At 34.2% G+C, this 20,603-nt stretch overlaps 1 long non-coding RNA gene across 1 annotated transcript; it reads right to left on the bottom strand.

Annotated features, from left to right (window-relative positions):
* Positions 1-976: 976 nt before the first annotated feature.
* On the bottom strand, positions 977-18,852 carry LOC124436757. The gene is made up of 4 exons (XR_006945469.1): positions 18,779-18,852; positions 9,346-9,350; positions 4,665-4,677; positions 977-986 (listed from the first exon to the last, which is right to left on the bottom strand). It is a non-coding gene; the product is annotated as an uncharacterized LOC124436757 (long non-coding RNA).
* Between the last annotated feature and the right edge of the window lie 1,751 nt (positions 18,853-20,603).

Genomic DNA, 20,603 nt, shown 5'->3' on the forward strand with positions numbered 1-20,603 from the left:
AATAAAACTGTATTATTAAACCATTCCCATCTATTCCAACGTTTTATATTTTAAAATATTGAAAGATAAAAAAATTATCTTAGATTGCCAATATGTGATTATAAGTGGCATTATGTAGAAACTAGAGTCAACAAAAAACGATGTACGTGTATTCATGCTACACATTCTTGTGCTGAATACGAAAACTGTTTTTTGCACTCGTCAAATGCAGGTATGTATTCTCCCTCTTTTCTTATTTGTTTTTATTACTTTAACTGTTTCTGTATTTTGAATGTAATCACTTTCTAAGTTTTGAGTTAAGCATCTAAATACATAAACTACAACCATGTTTTGAGAGTGTATAATGCAAAAGATTTGTAAGCTAAATGGGTAGGACATTATGACAAAATTGTATCCAGCTATAGTTGCTACCGATTCAGGATTACATTTTCTAAATCCAACACAATCATGGAAGGAATTATGACAGTTTCTCTGTTTCCTTGGAAATTTCTTTAATGTTGAGACGGGGATTGTAGTTATTTGTGTAAGTTCATGCCAAAATTTTAGCATGGAAAAACAAAACAGTTTGAAAGGGCAGAAGAAAAGTCTAAATTTAAACAGCTGGAAAGGGAAAAATGTAAGCATTTGTCGCATCTAAGGGAATGATCTCATCTGGTCAAACATTAGTATCTCGTCTACAGCAAAATAAAAGAAATGAATATAAATTGAGTTCAATTTTCTTATGCACTGTATAATGCTTTAAAGACTGGTTAAACATACTCATGAATTTCATCATAGCAATAGCCAATTATGAGTGATGTTAAATCCTCTCATTCTAATTCCACTTTAAAATATTTGTTTAAGCTTGAATTTTCACAATTACACCTTGCAAACTGTGAAAAGGAAATTGTTAAAATTAATGTACATAAAAATAACCAACAATATATATTTATATACATTGTGGATTGTGAGAATGATTTGCATTTTGTAAAAATTTAGTGCTATAACTACATGAAATGAGCAATTTATAACTTAACAGAATGATTGTAGAATGTCTGTGGGAGTGCTCCCTTAGAAGGAAATGATTACATCACAATTAAAGCTGTGCTGGTTTGTGAAATATAACGGCTCGATATATGGCCTAAATTGTGAATGCCAACGAGTTGCCATTTGATTAATTTCAATGAAAAATTCCGTAGCTCCTAGGTCAAGTGATTTATAGTTAAGGTTTGCAAGGAAGCAACTAATTTTCCTCTTACACTCTCTGAAATATTGCTGTTATGCCTTCTAAATATCTTTATAATATTATTTTAAATCTTTGTGTAAGCAGAGGCGCAACTCCCAATTAACATTTTAGTTACGCCTCTTTGTGTAAGTATTGTCTATGCTAATTAAGGGAGCAAGACAATCTTTGTTTCCCATGAAGGCCATGGATGGTTTGCTTGTAAAACATGAGAAACAGTAAATGAGAGAGTTGAATAAGTAAGATAATAAAAATTTTACAAAACTTGTTTAAGGTTGTCTTAAATTATAAGTGTCAAAAGAAGTTAATTCGAGCATTGCTTGGTTTATTTTATCAGAAAAACTTAAGTAAGAAAAAACATAAATTTGAAAGCAAAAAATCCTGTTTCGTTTCATGTTTTCCAATACCTTCTTAGGCGTAAGACACTAGATCGCGGCATGTTAACGTTTCGGTAGGATTTTTTGGCCCTTCACGCTATCCTACTTGCGAATGGAAATAGCAAGATTCCATGCGATATGCTTTGCTAGAGTAATGTAGGGAAAGTGCGGTTGTAACCAAAGTCTGGAATTCCTAAGCCAATGCATAACTAATCGCACCGAGCTTCAACTGCTAGCTGACATCTACAATATGAAATTTTTAATTTGTAGATATATACATAAATTCAAAGGCTTGCTAAAGTTAAAATGTGATTGACATTATTACCACGCATACCCATATGATTCAAGTGAGCTAACTGCCACAAACACAGTGCAAGTACATATAGTTGGCCGTTGCCATGACTTTGAACAATTAATCGACTGGACTGCACATGCTCGAGGACATAAAAAAGATGATTTCTCTATTAAATTGCTATCAAGCATGTTATTTACTTCAAAATCGGTGCTAGTAGATGCAGTTGGTAATTGTCCATGGACTTGGGCAGCTGATCGAGATGACTGTGCATGTTTAAGCACACTGCGCGTGTGCAAATGATTTATCTGAAAATTTGTGATAGACCAAGTTACTCCATGATCGGTACTAGTACATACAGATGGTGGCTGCTATTGCCATGAAATTTGAGAGTTTGTAGAGTTGATTACGAATGCTCAGATTAATTCTTAATTAAATTGTGACGCAGTATGGTCTGAAATTGGTGCTTGTGAATGTAGTTAGTAAATTTTCAGCAATATGTTATCTGGAATACAGATTCTCTATCGACTGAAATTGCATTGTGTTATAGGAAAACAAGTCAAGTTAAACACAGAAGCAAGAGAGTACAGACCTAAACGGGCAACAGCAGTGAAAGGAGCGAAAAGCATTCAAGGAATACTTTCATATGCAGATAACGGTGAATAACAGTGAAATATGACATAAACCTTATGATTGGTTACATATGTTTACGTGAACAAGAATAGACTGAGAGGATTGAAGAAAAGAATATTTTAAATAATATACAATTAAAATAGAGGAAGTGTGTCGTGAACGTTAGCACAATCAAAAGAAAAGATTAGGGAATTTGTTATGTTAAAATTCAAACTGTGACTTGTTTCACTCTCCAAACAAATATTTGGATTTTCGAGTAACGTACAGACTTTTCTCACCGATACAGAAATCTGAGATTTTTAGAACTCGGTTGCGTTAAATGCCGAAGCTTACATGATTTATACCTAATTTGCTTACCATGCACCATGGAAATAAGAATAATAAAAGAAAGTGACCAGAAACCAATAGGAAATAATACTTGCCAGTGAATATCGTTATAATGTAGCATTGCCATATCTTTATAATTGTGCTAAAATTGAAAGTGCAAAATAACATTATAGTTTTCAGTATTGATTTTACTAGCTGCTATCGTACAAATTTTAAATGAAATATCTTATGTTGGTCTTCTAAATAATAGAATTTCACTATTTGATTTTCATTTGGATTTAATTGTAATGATTCCGTGTTGCAAGACAATGCGTAGTAGGTAGATTCCTATTCCAATACAAACTCAGAGAATTTGTCTCATTACTGATTGAGGTAAAATTACGTGAGAATGCTAAACAATTACGGTAATACCACGCAACAAAAAATACGACTTATGGCTGAACATATGAGCCTTCTAGTAAGGAGTTAGCAAGGCATTAAATGAATTTGTCAAATGGAAGCAATTAATTACTTACCACTGGATAAACTTTCTTACAATATGAAACCACAATATGAAACAACGAACCGAAACAAAGAATGACCGAATCTGTTTTGTATTACCAAGTCGTGCGCGCTAGGTAATAGCTCGAGTCTTGGTACTACAAGTGACAGTTCATAGATATAGAAAAGCTCAGACTTCAAACCATGCAAGTTTATTGTAACCCTTTACCCATCTCCACATCAGTGCCAGCAAATTCACCTTTTGAGAAAAAACTCAAAATTTTTTTCTGCCAAAGATTAAGCAATAATTATCAGAGTGAAAATTTGCATTTAAGGACAGCTTAATACCATGAATGTTTATTAGGCATTTCACTTGACTGTTATCTTCTGCAAGGTGTGCTATATAGCAATAACTAGTAGCATTGTACTATCAAATACAAACAGAATGTAACCAACATGTCTTTAATTATATAATTACATGAATGTTAAATTTGGTTCATGTGTCATGCTTACTGGTTATGATAAATATCTTTTCATATGATCAAAGTTCGTTTAAATGTAAATCTGAAATAATTTATTGTAGATTTTATAATGATCATCAGAAAAATTATATGGTGATCATGAATAATACTTTGCTGTTTTGCCTAATTTCAACGTTTATCTGCATACATTGGAAGACATTTTAACTTTTTAGAAAATGCTTTTCATACATCAATAGCCCTTTGGAATTTATGGCAAACAATCTGGTATGCGTCGTAGATTAACACACCTTTACATCTCTACATGAAGTGTTCAGTTAGAAAAGGGGACAATATGTGACATGGGACAACATTTCACGCATGTAAAATACTAAGGTTTAATACCATTCCGGTCAAATTGTCAAAATAAAAAGCTTCATGGATCAGAAGACTCAAAATCACAGGTTTTAGTGAGTAGCTTCTTATGTAATCAATGTTAGTTTTCTCAAATCTTAAACAAAATAAAGTACAACAGTCTAATGATTGAATGATCAATGATCATAAACTGAAAAGCCCCAAGCATTTGTTTATGATAAAGTAAATAATAGTATGGCGCCTTATGGCAACAGATTTTTTGTCCATTGAAATATATTAGCAGGAATGTAGGATTTCGCTGCCAACTGAGGCAAATGTTAATATTCATGCTCCGCTATGAAATTTCGCATACAAAATGATGTTCATTGCACAAAACTTTGCAAGCGAAATCTATGTCGACACAACAAATATATATATTAATCCTATAGCATCAACACATCGTCTAAACCTGCCTAGATGGTTATATTGCTCAAAAAATCTGTATTATGTAAAGCTTGAACAAAATATTTTGAGCTGCTCTTGAGCTTTTAAGCATAAACGTCAGTCATAATTCATTGAAGGATGTCCGTTACAAGGAAAACATTCCAATAATTGATACTTTAAAGATATTTTTATGTGCTACACGCCAAATGTTATAATTTTTGAATAAAATTGTTAGAAAGTTTGACTTTACGTCATAATTTTTATTAAATTTTGTTTTAAAATACAAGAGAGCACTGGAGGAGGAAGGATATTGATGTACGTGTGTTCCACAATAATAAATTCTTTTACAAATATAGCTACGACTCTGTGTTGGCATCATAATCAATCTTACGTAACTGTGCCTCAGGCTACTGGTATTGGGTTAAATATGAAAGAATTTGTTATTTGTTTATGTAATAACATGGTTTCGAGTGCAATTCGGCATAAACATGCGCAAGTGAGTTTTTCAAAGACTGCCATTCTTATAACCAATCAGAATTGAGAAATTTTTCATTTATATTATTGCTGGAGGAGAAGGTATTAGCATTTTGTTCTTACTAGATACATCCTAAATGATTCTATTTATATTTGAAAAAATGAATGAACAAGAATCCTTCACAAAAGCTTCATACGATGCACTTTCATGTAAATTTTGTTAATAATATGCATTTGACTTCAGTTTAGCTCAGCTTAGCTCCAATTAACATCGCTCAAAATAATAAGGCTCATTCAGTAAATGCTTTTCTGTAATATTTTAGACCAGACTTAAATCACATGAATGCTGTTAATTATATCAGAAGGGTAGAAAAAATGGACGGTATTTTGTTCCACTCGTTTATTTCATCAACAGGTCGTATATTAAATTTATAAAACAGCTCACATAAAGCAAAACAGCAACAAATGAAGAACTAATTGTACAAACGGAACCTTCAATGTTCTCTAACCTTAGTTGTAGACAATTTGCTCTATACGTATACGCTTTTTTTCGTACTGATTAAGCCGGTTTTCCATTTGCAAATTTTTGGGCCAAAAGCGATAATTTTCGAGTTAAAAAATTTCGTGTGACTGGGTATATTTGTTTTCTACGTGTGAAAATTAACTCACAAAATGCAAAAAATCAATACAAAATGGCTGAATCAAACAGTAACTAGATTACTACTTCGGAATAACGTGTTATAATTCTCATTGCTGCAAAGACTACCAGAACGACAAAGCAAACAAAGCAATGGCTTTTTGTACTTCGTTTGTATTTTGTAACGGTAATGAAAAGAAGAATTTCATCTGCTCGTGAGAGATCTTAGTATTCACGACATATAATATGCTTCCATGAGTATTATTTCTTTCGTATTTCGTCCAAGAAATTGCTTTCTCAAACTTGGTTTTCTGTAAAGTATATTTGTAAGATGATATGGAACTTCGATCATTACCCAAGCAAAAAAATCCTTAACGTCCACCATTTTAAAAACAAGGTACGGCAGACAAACGTGCAGGCAAAAATGAAAAACCGCTAAAAAATCTGATTGGCTAGCGAATTATTTTGGCGCTGAAAAATCATAAGAGCTCAAATTTTCGTCGAGGCGTGATGACGGCTTTGCCGTTTACGTTGCGTTTAGCAGTTCAGGTTTTAAGGGCAGGAGGCCCTTTTTGTTGTAGGTAAAGTACTGCAAGCTTTTTTGTGTATTTCTATTACAACTTGTGACTTTTGTGACGCATAGTAATTCTTTTAAGTGAATATCAATCATGAATATGCCTATTTAGCTATCAACAGCGTTTTAATAAAACAAGAAATACATCTCCTGACAATGCAAATTGTAAAATACAAATGGAAACTATGTATTAAATTCGAAACAACAAACCTCATTGAAAAATGGATCATTTAGGATTGCCGTTTGCCGTAAACGCTAAACTAAAACGCTATTTGCGCAATACACACAACAATAAGAATACATTTGTCATTTGAATATAATGCATAATTTGACACGAGTTACAAGATATCGAAATTTAAGAATAATTGAAAGAAGTGCAACTCAGGGAGGTGCTTTTTATGCATATGTTTTATTTTTTGTTTTAATAAGCATCCACACGAATTTTTAAAAAATTTACCGATGTAAAAACGAAAAAGTCTTCAATAATGTCAGCGCGGACAGTCGTTTTTGTAAAAAAATATCCACTCGACATGAGCACATTATGCGCATCCAAATTTTCAATAGTTCCCTATTTTCTAACTGTATGTAGCCTCCTTAAAAGATTAGGCAGCAAATTTTGTAAAGAGAACCAATGGAAACGAAAGATAATTGCAACATTACTAAAAGTAGTAAAATTCTTGTATTGAGCGATACTTAAGTATTGCAAGTATAAACCGATTGACAAGTACTAGATATAAAAAGATTAAAAGTACTATACTTTTAACTTGCTTTTTTTAAATACTATACAAACCCTATCAAGTTGAATAGGCACAGAACTGTCCAAACACCACTTTTTACAGACATTGTTTGATAAAGCAAACACGCTAATTAGCAAATGCTAAGAAAAAAAGCATTTCGCAGAGTTCAACGTAAGAACAAAATGAAACAAAACACAATTGCAACATTTTAAAAATTAGCAAATTTCCACATTCAGAAAATATACATTTAACGAGCAGTACAAGACTACAGCAATAATAAGCCGAGTGTCTAACAATATTTCCATACTTTTAAAACGACTCAAATATGTATTCTATTTAAACTATAGTCTCATGATTTCTAACAAACAATTTAACATCCTTAACATACCAACACATCATCACAAACATACCTTGTTTTGTTTTTGCTTAGCAAATTGTTGTCATATTATATTTGTTATTTGTCAGAGATGCCTGAAATTTCGTATGTTGAAGGCTAGTTATATTATGCTGTAAGCTTTCAAAAACAACATTACTCGTTGAATTTGGATCATTGGTTCCCAAGATATCATGTTCGCAGCAAAGTTAATTTATTGGCTAATTAGTCGCCGCCATGTTCGATAATTAGTGTAATTAGTGATTTTCGAAATATTTTTTCCATTAGTTAATTTCCTTCATTAAAGTCTTTCAAATACTGATAGTTTCTTATAATCATCTTTAAAAATGAAAAAAATTGAATATTTTGTATATGACTAACTTAAATGAAGATACGATCTTCAAACTTTGCTGGACAATTTAAGCAACTGTCTCATGAACCTGAAAAATTCAGATGACTCAACGGGATTAGAACCCATAACCTCTGCGATGCCGGTACAGTGCTCTAACCAACTGAGCTATGAAAGGACACTCCAACTAATAGTTCACCAAAGTTTGAGACTCAAAGGATAAATATTTTTGAAAATATTGAGGTTTAAAGTTGATGTTTTACTGATAACGTATTGAATATGCCCGACGAGCTAACGACGGCTACCGACTGGAAAAAGGTCGTTGTGACGAAATAGTTGGCATTCGCTAAACGCGGTCAATTGCGCGCTTCGTTCAAAATATATTGATAACTTCTTTGCCTGCATGAACAACACAATAATTTAGCATTGAAAATATGGTTTATTGTGCCGCATTTAATTGTAAAAACAGTTCTTCTAAGAGCCACGAAACGCAGCAAAAGGTTTCTTTTTTCGTTTCCCGAAAACAAGCGCATGCAAGATATTTGGAGTGAAAAGATCCGACGCAAAAATTTAAACCAAACAAGAGCTGAAAATTGTGCTCTAAACTTTTCGAGAGTTTGTGCTTCGTGCAAAATTTTGAAGCGATGCAATCAGTAGGATGGACAGCAGGACGGCTTCGCCTTAGGAAGGATGCTGTACCCACGATTTTTGAATACTCTGTGGAACCCACAAGCGTAGCATCTAAAACGAAGCAGCCAACAAATGTTAGAACTGCATTTGAGAAGAGACGAAGGCAAGAGGTAATTATTATAGTTATAGTTAGCAATATTTGTTTACATTTATCAAAAACTAAACTATTAGAATTACCAAATTGAGGACAATTTTATAATTTTACATTATTGATGACGTTCTTTCAGAACATGATGACTTTCTTGTAGGCTTCGACGACAACATTTCGACATCGGCTCGAAATGTTTGTGCGTTTTACCTCAAAGGAAGTTGTCTAAAATAAAAGATGTCAAAATATAAGTAGACAGCGAAACACAAACATATACAGTGGTAACTAATTCAGACTAATGTCGTTTGATCTTTTCTTTGTTATTTTAACTCATAGAAAATTCCTTGTACCTTAGAAGCGCAATGTGAAATGCCAAGCAGACAAAACAATCCGTCCGCAAAAACACGTAAGGTCAAGAACCACTCAAACAAAAGTGCAAAATATGATAAGTAGAGGTATAGACTTTCCAATTCGGCCGTTTTGATTTTTGTGAAAAATCCAGCAATACGATAATTTATGCTAAAGTACGGAGGTTGAGTAAATTTCAACAAAAAATCACAGCACACAGACGACGTTATGTGAAATTGAGCATTTTGAGGATAGCGCTGTATGGTCTGATACAGAAAGCACGTCGACGATGAGCAATAACTACATTGGATCAGACCCTCACTCGTTTTCTTCACTCCCAGGCATAGGTCTAATGTCATGTGTGCACATGACCATAGCTGTTTTTACGACAGCTTCGTTTGTACACACTGTGGCAAACTCTTCCTCTTGTGTGGTACAAATATGATCGCCATGTATCAGAGGATCAGTATTGTTTACCTCTTGGCAACATATGCTTTCCCGTCCTGTACTCATGACCACACAAAAGCCACACTCACACCTAAAAGATAAGAACATTGTTTTTACTTTAGGAAAAACAATGAAGCATCAATAAAATGCAACTAACCATTCAACATTTCCAATTCTGTGAATGTAATTATCTTCGCTTTCCGATGACGGAGAATTGTCATCATTATGACCACCTTGCGCGTTGGCCAAAGGCTCAAACATGTAAGGTTGTACCTCATTGTTATTGATGATAATACCATAATCGGCTTCTTCAGAAGAATGCATTAATTTTTGATAAATATAAAACAGTAATAGCAAACTACCAAAAGCCGTGCAAACACTGCATGCAAGTCGTAGAACGATATAAGAACGATGCTTGTTTATGTCAACTAATACATCACCCTTTCCCAGTTCCCAAACTTAAACAATCTCACGGCGTTTTAGCAATGGTCATCGAATTACGCGTTTCTACCGATTATAACCCTAAATATCTTCTGAAATGTTTTGCGGACGACTTTGAAACTTGGTACGTCTTTTTTTCACGTTATAGGCATTAAAATAAAATAAAGTTGTCTTCTAGCTTGCATGTGTACTTGAAGTCACACAGTGGAGAGCAGGTCAATTTTGTTTGGATCATGTTTTTTCGTGAAAGGAATGTCATATGAAAGAATGTTTTATGCAGTGCGGTGTTTGAAATTAAATGAAAATACGATCTTCGCATTTTGCTGAACAATTTAAGCAATTGTCTCATGAACCTGAAAAATTCCGGTGACTCAACGTGATTGGAACCCATGACCTCATAGCTCAGTTGGTTAGAGCACTGTACCGGCATCGCAGAGGTCATGGGTTCGAATCCCGTTGAGTCACCTGAATATTTCATGTTCATGAGACAATTGCTTCAACTGTCCAGCAAAGTGCGAAGCACGTATCTTCATCTAATTTCAAACACCGCACTGCATATAACATTCTTTAATATACAATGTGGATAAAACGATTAATAATTTCTAACATGCCATTTATAAAAATTGTTATAAAATTTGCAAATGGTATGGTAGCCAAATGAACAAAATAATTGCATACAAAATCGTTGCATAAGAGTACTTAGTAGCTAATAATGATCATATTTATACACAGTACGTAAGCATCTAAAAGACGCCTAATGATTTTGTGTGTTTTGTCTTACAAACCTTTAACTGATTGATGGTTAAAACTTTCAGGTTTTCATGTTTATACTGTTGAGCGTCATCTTTATCCTTTGAGTCGATACGTGGCAAATTATTTTATGCCACGGAATTCGAATCATCTTAAGAATAGATTGTTATGTAAAGCATAGATATTGCTTATGATTTTTATTGTTTTCCATGTGCTTGATTTTAAATTTAGAGCAAATTGATTGATTTGTGCAAAAAATGTAAGTTTTAATGCTTTATGCCGTAAAAGGACTTTATGTTTCTGCAGTGCGTATATACTCATTAACTCATTACTTTTATGAAATAACCAAAAACAATTGGCAGATTTTGTCACGAAAACCAACGGAAGCGAGAAGCATTGCTGCATCGCGAAAATCTTCAAATTCATAGACCATATATACAAAAAGCGATACAAGCTTATATCACTAATAAACGGATTTGCTTATTTTGCTTGTCGATATTTCTATACTTATAAAATAACTCAAATATTTGAACAGTTCAACATTAGCTGTAGAATTACTCTTTCAAAATAAATTTGCCTTGTGAGGCATATATACCATTGAATCATATCACAAAGTTGGTAAAATAGCACATATTGCACAATTATACAATACTTCAATAATGAATCAGGTAATCAATAATGAATATATTTTCTGGCATTATAGCAAGATTATAATTAATTCAAAATGTATAAAAAGCTTAATAGATCGCAATTAATTTACATTTATGGACTGATTTATACATCGTAAAAACACATAATGATTCAGTTTATTTTGTCTTACAAACCTTTAACTGATTGACGATTTAAGTTTCAGGTTTTCGAAATTGACGTTCTTTGCAGATTAAGCAGTGTATGTATATCTTTTGAGTCGATACGTGGCATATTATTTTGTGTCACGGAAGTTAAATCATCTTAAGAATAAATTGTTATGTAAAGCAAAGATACGGCATATGGTTTTTGTTTATGTCATAGATATGCCAACTTTGAACAATATCAGCAAAAAATGTTTATAATAACGCATTATCATAGATTACGTAGGCCCTGTTTACACTATACCAAATTACTATCGTAGCAGGTTGAATTTCCTTTGTACTAAAAGGCAGTGAATTTGTTCAAAGTCGGAAGCACAACCAAATGGACTAACTTTACCAACTTAATTAGCCTTTAATCCGTACAGTTATCCCTTCAAAGCAAATGAAGATGTCGTGATGAGCGAATCCGGTATAGTGTAAATGCAACCTTAGTACAGCTTACTTTAAACATTTGACGTTATTTGCAGTGCATGTATATATACTTAAATGGGTGTAGGTTGATTGTTAATTTTTGGGGGCGGGCTCATACTTAAATATACATGTTGTGATGTAATAGAAAACAATGGATTTTAAAAGAGCTTAAATTGGCTAATCATGAAAATTCGAACTCTAGCCTACACAATTATCAATCTTCCGTTCGCCCATACAGTTATGTTCAAATGAAGTCTGTTTTAAAGCAAGAATGATTTGATTCCACACCAGCCAATTAATGTTAGAGAAGCATTGTTTAATACAAACTTTAATGAAAAGAAATAATCAAATATTCTTTTATTCAGTTATTCTGTGTAATAATATGATGACACGAACTTAAGCCATCATTCACATCGATATTCATAGCTGTTAGAAAAATTGCTGTGTTCATTTGTGACTTAAAATTTTTGCTGTATCTATGAACTTCATTGATATGTCCTGTCATAATGATAGCAGGGTTTAAAAACATAGACTGTGAAATTTGTAACAGAGGTTTCAATGTAATATGATCGGCATCTGTATTGTGGTATGAACATGCTTAAATGATATTTTTAAATTTCGTGGTAAGCGTTTTGAACTTAACTCGATGTTCATCAATATAAAGGTTTGTTAAATTTCACATCTTTTTGAGTTATACACATATAAAACAAACTTCTCCATGTGCTTTGTTTTTGCAATCGTCCCTAAATAGCTTATATTTATTTGTATTAACAAGATCATCATGCAGGAACTGATCTTTTAGTCATGTGTCACTAACAAATGGCCATGTCAATGTCCTGTTGTTCGATGAAACATGTATTATTTAGATGTTTCTAATACAATTGAGATGTATGGAAAAAAGTGGCTTTTCGTAACTTTAAGATTTTTCTTGATAATCTACATTTGCAAGGTGTGTTCTGATTACATTCATATGTGTCATTGAGTTTAAACACAGATGGTATAGGCACAGAATATAGAATATACAGAAGAGTCACTTGTGTCTGAATATCTGATGCCCTCACGCATGTTGTGCCGCGCATATTGGCTGCCATAATCCAGCAAGATATTTAGTGCTTTTCACTTGCGCCCAACCATTAAAATGACCCAACGTCATTTCTTATATTAAAATATTTTTGATTTCCTTAATTTCGTAATAGCACGATTGAAATGATGCATTTAACGTAAACGACATCTTTTTTTAAATTTTTTATTGCAGACATGTTTCGCAAACTTATGCCATCTTCAGTGCGGTATAATGAATGAATATTTGAATGGAGTTAATATATAAAGAAATATGATACACATTGACGTCACGCACGCTTTAGCAATTTTTGGTGGTGGAGCATCTAGAGGACAAGCACATGTGCACACTTTTTGTTAATATGGTTAGTAACATAAAGTCAGCGCTTTATAGGTAAAAAAAGGTTTTTTGCCTGGATATAAAGAAAACATTCAGTGTAAGGATAGTAAAGCGCGTTACAAAATGAAATTAGGACATTGCAATGGAGATGATCTGTACGAAATACCGAAAAATCAATGGCACGACGATATCGATCTGTGGCCTGCTGTAAGCTACATTGATTTTGGCGTGTATTTATTATTTTCGTTTAGTCTGTGCACGAAAGAGCAGTTAAAAAACCATAAGAGTCTTAATAGTTATCAAAATTTTGGAATGGGTGGGTGCGTGAAGTGTTGGTGAAAAAATATGACGATCATTGCTTGCTTATTGCTAAGGTAAATGCTTCTCAGTTGTCACAAAAACATTACACATTGGCTGCCCTCGTTCTCCAATGAGACTGAACGCCTTGTTTCTTTTTTCACTACACCAGGTTAATCAGTCTTAAAGAATGTAGGAGAAGCCACTTGCTCCTTAGGTTATTTGCGAAAAGAACGCCAAAGTATTAACAGCGCACTGCGATGGTATGACAGGAATAGGTGAAAGCTGCTCTCACGTCGTTTCACTTCTGTGGGCTGTTGAAGCTGGTGCACGAAGACGAGATTCTTTAACTGTGACTAAAACGAAGGCATGCTGGGTCCTTCCAAGTGCTGTCAAGGCTGTGCCATACGCTAAAGAAAAGAATATCAAATTTAGTAAATTTAATATGATATGCGAAGGAAAACTGCAAAGAAATCTAGTTTCTGCCCATCATCGTCAGAATTGGATAAATATTTTAAAACTACTAGTTCTTCCTCATCAAAACCAGCAATACTTTTTTTAGTATATCCATATTCTGATTGCTATGCACATAAAGCCTTGCACTTTGACTTGCTACCAGTCACGAGTGATCTTCATGATCCAACACTATTGACAAATCACTTGAAACTTTGCTGGAATTATCAATGTGGAAACTGGACTGCTTTAATGTTGCAGTTGAACAGCAAAAAGCTGTAGAAGAAAAAACTAGAGATGAAGCAAATCTCCTCTTTGGTTTCGATTTAGTGCTGGAAGAGTGACTGCTTCAAGGTTCAAAGCAGCTTGTTGCACCAACAGAGATTCACCTTCCAAGAGTCTTATCACAAGCATTTCCTATTCAGAGCTGAAGAAATTTTCAACTGCAGCAACAAGATGGGGTTGCCATCATGAAGAGTTGGCAAGAGACAAATATCAAAAATGGCTAAACACAAACCATGAAAATGTTTCAGTAACAAACAGTGGATTCTGGATTCATTTTGACACATGGATTTCTTGGTGCTTCTCCAGATGTACTTGTCTTTTGCCAATGTTGTGGCACTGGGATTTGTAAAATAAAGGTTTGTTATTCATTGTGCTTATGTTTCATTGGGAACATCACCTTTTGATTCGGTTTTGATAGTGTCCATTTTTCCATAAAGATTAGACGATTGACACTTCAACAGATGACAGGTTGTTTTGCATTGAAGTAAAAAGTGATGGCACAAAACAACTTAAAAGAACTCATGCATATTACTATCAAGTAAGTACATTTGTAAATTATTCTAATTTCATTTAGCAAGCTTAATGTATAGCTATTCACTTTCTTAAGATATTGCTCTGTTGTCATGCACTGGTTTGAGCTAATGTGATATTGTTGTGAGGACAGAAAAAGACTTGTTTTAATAAATTCGCTTAAAGTGCTTATATTACGAATTTTAGCCCCCCCCCTTTTTTTATGAGATTATTTGAAAATTTGGATTATTTGAAGAACTATGACATGTCGCTTGACTTAAACAGATAAATATAAGTTCCTTAATTTTCCCTCAAACTCGGGTACTATTTGTGAATTTTTTACGACGCCATATTGATACTTGTGACGTAGATAGTTGAACACGTCTGTTTCTGTCAATATAATATTATATTATAGGAGGTGATTTTGTTGTCGTTTTTCTTGTCTTAAAAACAAATATTGACAGTATTTTCAATAAAATATTAAAAAACAAGTTTTCCGGAAAGTATGGCCTTAAATCAGTGCTCAGATAATTCAAATTCGATCTCTGAATGCGTATCTGATTCGAGCTCGGAATCCGTGGGTTATGTCGAGCATTTAAACGACTTCGCATATGACGATAAACCGCTCCGCTCGCAGGAGATGGTTATGAAGTGCATACTCCAGATCATCCCGATGGATTTCTCCCTGCGACATTAGAACAACGAATGATGGCGTAATTCCACTCGGTGAATGGTAAGTTGTTGTTTTCTCCTGTTTGTAATATATATAAAGTTACTTTATAAACCACAATGCTCCCACGTTTCAGGTGTAATTGTCAATGCTGTCATACCGCTTTGTTAGAAGGCGCATTAGAGTACAGATGCTGTAAGGAAATAGGACCAGCTTTGCAGAAAATAACATTCGATGGCAGCATTGAGAAAATATCATGCATAACACAGCATGCCAATTTTGGGCCTTTAGTTCATGAAGCTGTCCTTGAAAACGTCGGGCCACTATTGAGAGATAGGAACGTGCTTATCGCCGCCAAGCATCACAATCATTAAATATGTAAGATTGTAAATTGTATGAGAAACAATGTTATCATCAACATTGTTTCATCAACAATAATTAGTCCAACCTTTTTATTTACTTCAGGTACTTGAGAGTTGTGGCATACGAATGGCTGATGCGATGGTTTTGTGGGTCTATGGGATGGGAGAATACTCGGCCTTTACCTGGAAAGCATATCCAAGTGGTAACACAAAAGGTTACATACATCAGAGGGGCGATTATGGAAAGGTCTTTTAACTTGTGCACTGTAGAGAATGTTGACCTTCTTTGCTGGTTCAGTTTAGAATGGTCAGGAAATATGCCTAGATGAAAACCAAATAGGAGATGCATGGATGCACTATATAAGTTGACATGCAGTTTAATGGTTTGAAACAAGAGTAAACAATAAAAACCTTATACCAGTGCATACTTCAACATGCTCAGCTCCATCACTAGTAGATGGTACTTCCTCATCGAAAGAATATGTTTCCTTCAGCGATGGCTTATGGAGAGTATGTTGAATGATCTACAAAATTTAAATCGAATTTACATATATGAAAAAAGAAAAATTAACGTAAACAAGCTTAAACTTACTTGTCTTCGCTTTCGATCGGTTATTTCGTCCTGTAATGGTTCAGGAATCCCAGCTACGTCAATGGTTGGGATAGCATCTTTCTTCAACGCTCTTTTGAGCTTGACTTGTACGCTCAAATTAAGGTCAAAACAAGAACCTTCAAAATGCGCAGAGCACAGACACGAGGTAGAGGAAGTCTCAAATCCCGATCTATGTTTACGCACAAAATTTACCCATTGTATATGTCTTTGCGGTTCTGTTTCTTTTTTGGGAAACAGATGCATCGACATTCCTTTGGTGTTTGAATCATTGGCGCAACTAATTTGATTAGGTTCGCCAGCAACACAGCGTTTTCTTCCGCGTTTCTTATTAAGATTGCTAGTAGAATGCGCCATGTTGATATATGTGTTCAACTTTTACGTCACAAGTCATTAGCATACCGATCAAAAAGCTCGCAAAAAAAATTCTGGAAATCGTGACTTTGAAAGTCCGTAAAATCACTTTCACCAATCCAATTTCAATTATAATTGTAGATTTAAAATCACTGAATCAATGTCTTTCAATTTAGCTAATAAAAAGGGTGGGGGGTAAAATTCGTAATATAAACACTTTAACAAGCTTAATACATAGAAATTCACTTTTTTAGGTTATGGCTCAGTTTTCATGCACAGGTTTGAGCTACTGTGATTTTGTTGTGTGGACAGAGAAAGACTTGTTTGTTGAACAAATCTTGCAAAATAACAAACTTTTATAAAGGAACATAGAGTCAGAAAAAAATTTGTGTTGAGGGGACACCTTCCAGAGTTAACTGGAAAATGATACTCAAGACTCAGAAAAATTGAATAAATAAAATATAATGAAATCAAATGTCTTATAAATATTATAAGTACAATTTTAAGTGTATGCATGCAAAATTCTTTAAAAAAATATTATTTAGCCACGAGGTACGATAGAATTACAAATGTTAATTAGTGCACAGCTAACAGTAACTATTTTGTCAATTGAAATGGGCTCATATTCTTTAGAATTTACAAAATCAATTGGCTGAGTTAAATTCAGAAGTGCATATTTCTTACTAATTTTTCCAATCACTCTTTCCACGTGAATCCTAACATTAGCAATTCATCTGGCTTATTCAACTTCAATGCCACTGAGCTGTTTTTTCCCCAAGTAAAAGCTGGCATCTTGATAGTTGCACAGTACAAATGAACTGACTCCTGGGTATCAAAGTTTCTATCAGCTAAGATTTCATCTCCAGGTAAGAGATTATCAAGGAGACCACTGTTCGTAGTCAAATTTTTGTCACTGACTCTTGATCTCCAGCCACTGGAAATAGAGCTCATTGTACTCTGGGGAGTGATAACAATTAAGTACTTAATCTTGTTGTGGTACTTGTAGGATGAGTACGTTTGTGCCCTCGCAAGAGGATTAAATGCACGATCCAAAAAATCTTAAAGCAGTCAATGAGGGCAACACATTGGGGGCAGATTTTTCTAAAATCCATACACAAGGTCTTTCTTAAGGCTTACCTCTCAGGCCATGAATAAGAGGGCTTAATCGATTATAAAGAACATCAATTACTTGTAAGAAAATTCTTGATACAGTTCCCTTGTTGTTTCCAAATCGATAAGCTAAATCTACACCAGTTAAATTAAGTCGAAGTATCATAACTGTTAAAAGCAACTGCCTAAATGGTGACAAAGAGCATTTGGGAGAATGCATAAGGTAGGGGCGTACCAGTTCCAGTGTTGCTGACAAGATCTTGCAATTTGGCAGGCCTGTTTAAAAGAGGACTTTTTCGTCATCATTTAAAAAGGATTTCTCGTCAAGCATCATGCCACTTGTTTTGTCAAGTGATTGATCTCGCTCTTCATTGCAGTTATTTTATCCAAACTCAGTTCTGTTTGTGAATATTTGTTGTTCGATTCTGATTTTGAGAATGAAGCAGATGTTGCTGATGTGACTCCGTATTCTTCGTCTACAAGATGGGTTGTCAAGGTCGATTGGGTCACTGCTGACAGTACTGTTTCAATTTATTCACTTCTTTCTCGTTTTTCATTTCTTTCCGAAATACGAGCATAGCGATCGACATCAACTTTTTTGACATATGTATGTCCAAGGTTTTGAGATGGAGCCCAGTTTAGATTAGTTTGGTCCGTTAAAGCCGATGGTTTCCCTGCCATTGTAAAAAAAACAACAAATGGTATAAAATGACACAAACGAACGTAACAAATATTTTTTAACTCATTGGCTTACCAGTAACAAAATGAAGGCTACACACTCGTAAATACGTGCATTTAGAATCGTCAATGTCTGCCGGACGAATTCTTTGAAGATACAAAGAACGACGTTCCTTTTGTGAATCTTGCAATATTCTGCTCACATTTGTGTTCACAGCTGGTATGCGATAAAAACTTAATTCCTTATCACTATCAGCACACTTCGAACAGCCATAAATTGCACAAAATTTAACCATCCTTAACAATAATATTGCTTTGTTATTTACATGTCGCGTTTGCTTGTCCTCCAGATGTATACGTCACCGGGATTGTAACATCACATGCAATGGGTCTGTTATGTAGCTATGTTTGGTCAGACGTTACTGCACAAACTTCGACATAAAACTGCTATTCCCTTTTTTTAAATCAAAAACTTCCGCTTCAAAGACCCCGTCCCTTTCCTCTTAGAATCCAGTGTGGTTAAAGAATTTTCTTGTGCGGCATGTAATTCTCGCTACATTGGCGAAAACAGCCGCCACTTCTCCACACGGATTGAAGAGCATACCACTTCCGATAGAAACTCTCACATATTCAAACACCTCCTCTCATCACCTCACTGCTAATCTAAATACTCACAATCATGCTTTTGTATATTAAACAGTGCCAACACTTCTTTTTCTTTAAAACTAAAAGAAGTATTGTACATAAAAAAAACTCAAGCATAATCTTAACAATCAAATTCAGCATGTCAATACTATCTTTAACTTGTAAATATTTAACACCTCTAACACAACATACTGTAAATAACTTCCGCATCATCACTTTTGTCTATACACATGTCTTGTATCAGATTTCTCTACATATTAACTCCATTCAAATATTCAATCATTATACCGCCCTAAAGATGGCATAAGTTTGTCAAAACATGTCTGCAAAAAAACTTTTAAAAAAATTTGTCGTTTGCAATAAATGCATCATTTTTGATTTCATTACGAAGATGTGATGTCATTACATGTTTGTAAATGTAGATCGTCCAGGTTGGTATAGTCCTGAGAAGGACTGTTTTTGTTGTTATTGACTGATATTTCGACAACCTTTGCGGTAGTCATCTTTAGAGTTAATGCCGCAAAGGTTGTCGAAACGTCAGTCAACAACAAAAAAACAGCCCTTCTCAGGATTATACTAACCTGGACGATCTACATTTACAAATATGTAACGAAACTCACGGGCTCAAACCATTTATTTTACTATGATGTCATGTTATTGTAGCGGTTAGAAACAAGTTGAAAACCCAAAGTATCTTGCTGAAAAATTGGCGGCCGTGAAGACGCAGGGCACACTTGAGTGGCCCTTCTGTACATAATTGTTATTCTGTAGTTTAGGCGTATCAGTGGACATTTGTGAAAGTAAATCAAAAGTTAGTTCTTGGTCTAGGGATTTACAAAATTGGCTCTAAGGGTGTATGGGAGGTCGTGTTCCAAATGTGGGCATAGAATTTGTTTGAAGAAAGGATCACTTAAATGACTACCTAGATATCGTTTATATGTGTGGTATATTGTCTCATCATGACTAAATTTTCTTTGTCAATGGGTACGATTTGGTTTGGGTCAAGACCAATTGTTCTTCGTACTCAGTTTTTCTCCTTCAACACCACAATGACAAGATTAAGAGTTCGTTTTCTTTTACCAAAGATCTAATTATGTGTGCTAAGTTTAGTACACCGAGTTTCAGTTTCTTCTTCTTGCCTGTTTAGAAATGTGATAAATCCATATTTTCGTTCAAAATTGACGAGTGATTACCCAATATTCACGAAGTTATTCTACATATTGAATACTGTTTTTATTTGATTGTACTCTTCTATATGCATGTATAGAAATCAGCTTTGTGAAATATTCATTTAATTTTGGACACATTATTGGTTTTATCTTTTGTTATTTCTACATTCTACAGCATGTAAAAGAAAGTAACCAATGACTGACACCAGAAGAAAGAAAAACAGCAAAGTCCAAAATTACACTTCTTGAAGCTAGTCACCTGATAGCGAGAGACTTGCCTGGCGGGAAACGGACTCGTGTTAAA

The sequence above is a fragment of the Xenia sp. Carnegie-2017 genome, unplaced genomic scaffold, assembly GCF_021976095.1.
Source record: "Xenia sp. Carnegie-2017 unplaced genomic scaffold, XeniaSp_v1 HiC_scaffold_16, whole genome shotgun sequence".
Classification (NCBI taxonomy): Eukaryota; Metazoa; Cnidaria; class Anthozoa; order Malacalcyonacea; family Xeniidae; genus Xenia; species Xenia sp. Carnegie-2017.